Source organism: Tupaia chinensis, unplaced genomic scaffold, assembly GCF_000334495.1.
Source record: "Tupaia chinensis unplaced genomic scaffold, TupChi_1.0 Scaffold000220_1, whole genome shotgun sequence".
Lineage (NCBI taxonomy): Eukaryota > Metazoa > Chordata > Mammalia > Scandentia > Tupaiidae > Tupaia > Tupaia belangeri.
This window is the reverse complement of record NW_006159695.1, coordinates 119,165-126,635: the sequence shown is the minus strand read 5'-3', so window position 1 is coordinate 126,635 and position 7,471 is coordinate 119,165. Positions and strand designations below refer to the sequence as shown.

At 33.4% G+C, this 7,471-nt stretch overlaps 1 pseudogene; it reads left to right on the top strand.

Annotated features, from left to right (window-relative positions):
- Window positions 1-6,812: 6,812 nt before the first annotated feature.
- On the top strand, window positions 6,813-7,466 carry LOC102469107 (olfactory receptor 4C16-like; annotated as a pseudogene).
- The last annotated feature ends 5 nt before the right edge of the window (window positions 7,467-7,471 follow it).

Here is a 7,471-nt window from a genome sequence, read left to right as displayed (position 1 = left end):
ACAAGTCTAACTTTAGGCACCCTATAAAGTATCACCTAGCTGGGGCTATATATCTTAACTGTGGTCATTGAATGGATTTTTTTTTTTCTGAAACTTTTCTTTTTTCTGTAACTTAATTTACATTCTGTTCCTAAGCATCATCACAGCATACAAAATGTGATTTCCCATCCAGAATATACTGCATAGTGACTTAATCATGCATATTATTATCCAAAATTTTTCTACCCCTCTTTCTGACCCTCTGTCCTTCTATTGTTGAAAGTGTATCTGGTTTCTTCTGCTCATATGTTGACTCTGCTTTCTTTGCTTTAGAGTTCCAGGAGGTGAGGAAATTCATGCAAGATCTAAAAGAGGAATTTCACACTTTACAAAAGAATCATATGGAACTGTTAGAGATGAGGGCTATAATACAGGAAGTCAAAATCTCCCCTGAAAGCATTAAAAGCAGACTAGATCACACAGAAAATAGAATCTCAGATGTAGAAGAGAAAATGTTTTTATATATATATATATGAAAGTAGAAATGGAATATTATTGATGATAACATGCATGATTAAGCCACTCTGCAGTTTATTCTAGATGGGAATGAATGTAAATTAATTTTTAAAAAAAAAGTTTTAGGAGGAAAAAAAAACACTAAAACTGTTCTTATCGAAATTTTTTTTAAAAAAATGCATATGTGATGACTACAGTAAGCTATGTAGCCCCAGCTAAGTACTACTTTATAGTATGTTCATTCTACTCACTGAGGTTTATGCCTAAAGTCAAACTTGGGTTCATGTATATGTATATATCAGCTGTGCTTACTATTGGAAATATTTAGACTAATTAAATTCATTAGAAAATCAGTTAAATGGGGGGGGAGGCATAGAAAGCAACCATGGATACCAGAGACAATGTGGGAGGAGGGTGGGACATGGAAGAGGGTAAGGGATAGGGAATCAAAGATGGCAACCAAAAAAAAAAAAGCAAAATAAACAGGACAAAAGAAATGAAAATTATTTATTGATAACACGTATGTTGATGTGCTTGATTGAGCCAATATACAGTGTATTCTGGATGGAAAATTCATTTTGTATGCTGTAATGAATAGTGAATTAATGTAAAAAAATAAATTTAAAGGAAAAAAATATATATAAAAGAATGACTTTTCTCAACATTCCATATGAAAGTGTTGTGTCTACATTTCATTTGTCACTAGATAGCTGACTTGGCCATTACCTCTTTGGAGCAATGTTTTTTCATTGACCTAGTAGAAGTCATATTCTTATCACTGGGAAGTAACACTACTCACAACTTAAATACTAAATATTGATGAATTATGATTTCTCAGGGGAAGGTCAGGACTGTTATTCAAAAAGGAAAATGGACTCCTGTCAGGTAGAGAGGATTAAGATCCATTAAGCCCGTTTATAAGTTGATTGTTAGCATCTTTATCAAAAAGGCAGGTTGTATTTGCAAAAGTATTTACACAAATTGTGTAGAGAAACAGCCAATGTCCACCAAAGATTGAATGAACCCTCCTTAATGATAGTATTTTCCACACTACATCGTGAAAAATATAACACTCCATTGCGGGGGGGTGGGGAACTACCATTTTCAATGTCCCATCTGGTGTTTCCCACTACTGTTGGTTATGCTGTTAAGTCGCATCAATGAAAGTGATTCCTAGACTATGCATTGTCTCCCAAGATTGACCTCGTGTCTATCTACTGCCTTGTAAATTAGTGGTGGTCTTAGTGTGGTTCAGGAAGAATTAGAAGAGATTCTTATTTCATTAACCATTATTTAGGTAATTTTTCAAGAAAGGTACTTATAAATTGCCTCTCAAATTCTTTTTCAATGTTGTTTGATTCATTTTACTCATTCATTCACTTACCAAATGATTGGTTATTAATCATATACTATAGATTACATCTTATAAAAATTTATGGTGGTAGATATAAGGAAACAATATAGTCAAGATACCTATCCTCAACAAGCATTTACAAAAAAAAAAAAACATATTAAGAGTTTGAAAAATAAAGTAAGCACCACTTCCTAGTCTCTAGCTAGTATGCAAAATATTCATCCAGTTCTATCATCATTGATTATTTTAATCAGGATTTGTATGTATGTGAGCTTTACACACTAGAACTCATGTGACCTTCTTATGCAGAAGTCCTTTGGGTTCTATAGAGCTATTTTTTATGATTTCATAATAATACTTTTTGGAATAATATTTTATACATTTTTCTTGTGATCTTTAGCAGTTTTTGAATTCTTTTAAATATTATTGTAAACCTACAATTTATTGTTGACTTGCTTCTCTAATCTCTGGATTTTTTAATGTCCTTATCTGACCTCATAACTAAAGGTATCATTCATGAATAATGATTTCCAAACCAACTTTTGCAGTACTGACTTAAAATTACACCGACTACTAAACATTTTCAATTGTATATTCCATAGCTACCTGAATTTCAACCTGTCCTCATTTCCTTACTATTAATTCTAAGTTCCTCAAATTGAGATCCCATTACTTAGCCATCCAAAGTGTTTTTCATCATCATTACTTTCTGGTACCCCTCATTTTCAACTTAAGTTATGAAAAGAGAATGTGTGAAAAGTAGAAAAACCATGCAGTAACATAAACTTTAGTATAGAGTTCAGTACGAATTTACTAAATGTGAAACCAGACTAAACTCCTTAACTTCTGAGAAATTTATATTTTCCTTATAAAAATATGTTAGTATTAGAACTTGTCTAATAAAATAGTTATATAAATTTAAAAATCTATGTATAAAATTATATACATTAATCATATCATATAAAGTGTATTCACTAAGTATTTGTTGATACATAATTATTTCAGTAAATGTATTCCTTTAATAAATTTCTTTTTTACTAACATGAGTTAGTAAAACAAAGAGAAATGAATTTGAAAACATGAATTTCACTGTTCAGTATTTTTTTAAGATTCATGAAAAATCCACAATTGGAAAAGTTAGGCATGCATTATAAATTTTCTGCACCAAAATAAACTTGTACTTTAATTCTACTTTTCCACTAACTTTTCAAAGTACCCTTATAAATTCATTTATGTATTAGATACAGATATAGATACAGGTATAGTATATATGTTATCTGATGTATGCTTTTTCCTCTTTTCACACATGTTCGTTTCACTAGCTTAATTTGAACACCAAGACGTACTGGAAAGTGATGATGATGATGCAAAACATTTGTAATGGCTCAGTAATGGAGAGATACAGATATGTTGATATAGACTTGGGCCACTTGCTATAAATTTGGTTCTTTGCTGGGGACTATCTGTAGCCCAAAGAATAGAACCACTGGTTTCAACACACCATACTGCCTTCCCTGGATCATAGTTGCAGATATACTTTGAATGTATTACAGGAGCTTGAGAAGTTTATTTCCTAACACAGGTAATAGCAACTTAGAATATAGGTGAAACAGAAGTATTTCTCTGTGATCTACTTCTTTCTCTTTTACCAATGATACTGTTTTTTATGCTTGTTCTCTACCATCCTCTCCATTATCCATTATAATTTCTTCTCTCCACTCCTATCCTTCCCCCCAGTACCCTTGGTAAGTCTGAGCACCTAACACATCCACTCTTGTATGTATTGTTAACAGAACATGTGAAGAGTTAACTTGCTATTCTCACAGCCTCAGTAGACAAACCAAAGGTTAAATTTATTGCAACATCTAAAATGTTTCTGATAAGCTTAAGAAGAAAAAGTTCAGAGAATAATCTCTAGAGGTCAATATCTTACATCATTAGCATTAAAATATTCCCTCTGGAAAGCAGGGATGTACATTTCCCCCAGATTTCTATGGGAGGGCTGCTTTCAAAAAGGGATGGACAGATTTGACACCAACCTAGGGAGTCTTCTAATAGGTAAGTGATGGATTACTTCCATCTTTTAAGCTCAAAAAACATAATTATCCTTTGACCAAATAGCAGTAATCACCAGGTACAGTTATACAGAGTGAAGAGATGAAAGGGTATGGATTACATCACTGTTTAAGTAGGACTTTTGAGAGGGACAAAGCAGCTTGGGAAAACCTGTTTTTCTTTCTACAGATAATGAAAAAATATGCAAAGAAATAAATGAGAATGAGCATTTTCATACACATAAAAGTCTAGTGTTTTTTGTTTGTTTGTTTTTTTGGAGAGGTTTTTGCTGTAGGGTGCGTGTGCTCGCCAGAAAGACTGAGAGAGACAGAAAGCAAGAAATCACTCCCCCCAGGGGGGATGGTCACACCGCAATCCCTTTACCTCCATTCTCCTCACAGGATCTTGGGCAAACACGCCCGGTGTGAATATTAAGTCACCGGGTCCGGGACTTGAACTGCAGTCAACTACATGGGAGTCTAGCAACATAGCCACTACACTAACTGCTGGTCCCCAAAAGTCTAGTGTTTCTAAAGACTTAGGAAGTGTTTAATAGGGAGTCCTTGAGTGAAGGGATGATTTCACTGCAGACTCTGCAATACAACCTGGAAGCATAGGAGAAACCACCTAACAGTGCATTCCAGTCTCAGCCCTTCTTTACCTTTTCTTCATTGTTTCTCTTTCCGCAATTCCCCCTTATCACTGACACCAATTTATTGTCTGTCTACTAGTGTTTTGGCGAGTGTAGCCATTCTAAAGCTGGCTAACCTTGTTTGAAGAGTTGAGGTAAGTACAGTAGTCACCAAAGGCATGCTAGATTAGTGATGCTGTTGTGTTTCCAGACCATTATAATCCATTTTTTCTGTCCAATTCTTTTAAGAACCTGATAAAGGATAGTAACTGTTTGGAAGGAAAAAATAGTCATATAATCATTCACATAGGCATACACAAAACCATGCATCTGTATCAGGAGGCTAAGAAAAATGTTGACGTTCTCTTTGTATCTCTTAAAGGCCATAATGTTAGAAACAATAGTAGTAACAACAAATTCTTGAGAGAGTTATTTTGAGGGTCTCAGAGTCACACTATCTTTCAGACCATGGTGGTCTCTATTTTACCATGTGGGGCCAACTCACTAAGTTTTTTAAATGGCTCTCAGTATTTTTCTTTTGCTTTTAAGATTTTATATTTTTAAATTGACATACAATAATTATATACATTGTCAAGTACGATGTGATATGTGATTTTTTAGTGCAATTATACATGTGTATTTATTAAATCAGGATAATTAACTTATTCATCACCTCATCAGTTTTTGGCTTTTAAATAAGGATATTTATCAGTCTGCCGTACACAATAGATATATAGCCTCAGTAAATTAATGAGTGATATGAATATGGTTTTTCAATCAGGATAGTACTTAAATAATAAGCTAAATGTTATTACATGTTAAGAGGTATGAGAGAATGTTCACTTTATAAACACTGAGCACTTATATTTTATAAAACACTGAGACATTCTATATTTACTTTATAAATATATGTCCAAATGTGTAAAGTAAATAAGGTTGTTTTAGAAATGAATAAAAAGGAGAAAAATGAGCATGCCATTTATGGGACACAAGTGGATTACTACCTGTTGATGAAAACGTGTATTGTATATCCAACACATTGGAAAATTTACAAGTTAAGTGATGTATAGTATTTGAATGTATAAAAAAAGAAATGTATAAAATGCATAAAAGAAAAAAATTAAAATAAAATTTCTATTCACTGTAGAAGAAAATTAAATATTCATTGAAAAAAGTGTAATTTCATATCTGAATAATTATCAACTTTTTCAGGACAGAAAAAAATTGAATGAAGAATTCAATTGACTATCTACTTTCCCTTTTCTCTTAAACTATTCTTCCTTTCTCTTACAAATTTAAGTTCTAGTTCAAGAATCTGGGGTTTCCAAATACCTAGAGAACAGAAATTCTCTTGAGATTGCAACCATAATCTTTTATTAACACAACTGTCTAGTGATATCCCTTCAAACCACTCAGTTAAAAAATACTTAAGATAAAAATTTGGATCATGCAAGCATGAATGATGGGGTAATAATTGATCATCCCCATTTCATTTAAATCCAACCTCAGAGACTATGAGACTTATTAGGAGTGCATTTAATAAGTAAGCAGGAGAAAATAAGGAATAGAGGTATTACTAGTTATCAAAGAACATTCATTTCTGTTCATCACGTGTGTCAAGTACCAAATAGAATAAGTGTAGTTCAATGAAATAACAGATTATTCAGAGGATTTGTTTCCTTTTCCTCTTTCAAGCTGAATAATCTGGGAGAACATGTACAGAAAAGTAAACCAAATTGTATATCTTATAAATAACATATATCTGTATAGATACACATAATAGATATGTAAAGTATACACACATGTATAAATAAGACATTCTATATGGGGTGGTAGTGGTGTGTGACCTTATATTTATACCATAAAATGCCAAGGGCAGTCAAATATATCCTAAATATTGAATGATGCACCATGAGAGTTAGGGGCACTGATATTTATTGAATATAGAAAAAATTGAAGTGTATATTAAATAGATGTATACCTCTCAACTTTTTATGCATTACATTGATAAACTAATCAGAATCAAGCCAAAGTTAACATGGGCTTGTACTTAGTACTGCTGCAGAGAAGTATTCATAAGCATGTTTGAGATTAATAACCCTGTGAAAAGGTCACTAAAATTGAATGCAAGCATTAAAATGACTTTAGAAACCATAAATATTTCTGTGAGGGTTATTTAATTTTATTTAAAATACTCCATAGCATCACATACACATCATTAATTTTTTTTTCAGATGAATCATTTCACTCTTGTCCCTTTTCCTCATACGTGAAACCATGTACTTGAATAATAATGTGACCGAGTTCATTCTGCTTGGGTTGACACAGGATCCTGTTAGAAGAAGGTAGTGTTTGTCATTTTTTTGCTTTTCTATTTGGGGACATTGGTGGGTAACTTGCTTATTCTCACCACCATCAAGACCAGCCGGGCACTTGGGAGTCCCATGTACTTCTTCCTTTTCTACTTATCCTTATCTGATACCTGCTTCTGTACTTCCATAGCCCCTAGAACGATTGTGGGTTCTCTTCTGAAGAAGACAACTATTTCATTCATTGAGTGCATAATTCAAGTATTTACATTTCATTTCTTTGGCTGCCTGGAAATCTTCATTCTTATCCTCATGGCTGTTGACCGCTATGCCCTTCTGTACGCCACTGCACTACACAGCCATCATGAGCCGCAGGGTCTGCAGTAGATTGGTGGCCATGGCCTGGGTTGGGTCCTGTGTGCATTCTTTAACTCAGATTTTCCTTGCCTTGAGTCTGCCATTCTGTGGTCCCAATGTAATTGATCACTATTTCTGCGACTTGCAGCCATTGTTGAAACTTGCCTGTGCAGACACCTATCTAATAAACCTACTCTTGGTTTCTAACAGTGGGGCCATTTGTACAGTGAGTTTTGTCATACTGATGTTCTCCTATGTTATCATCTTACA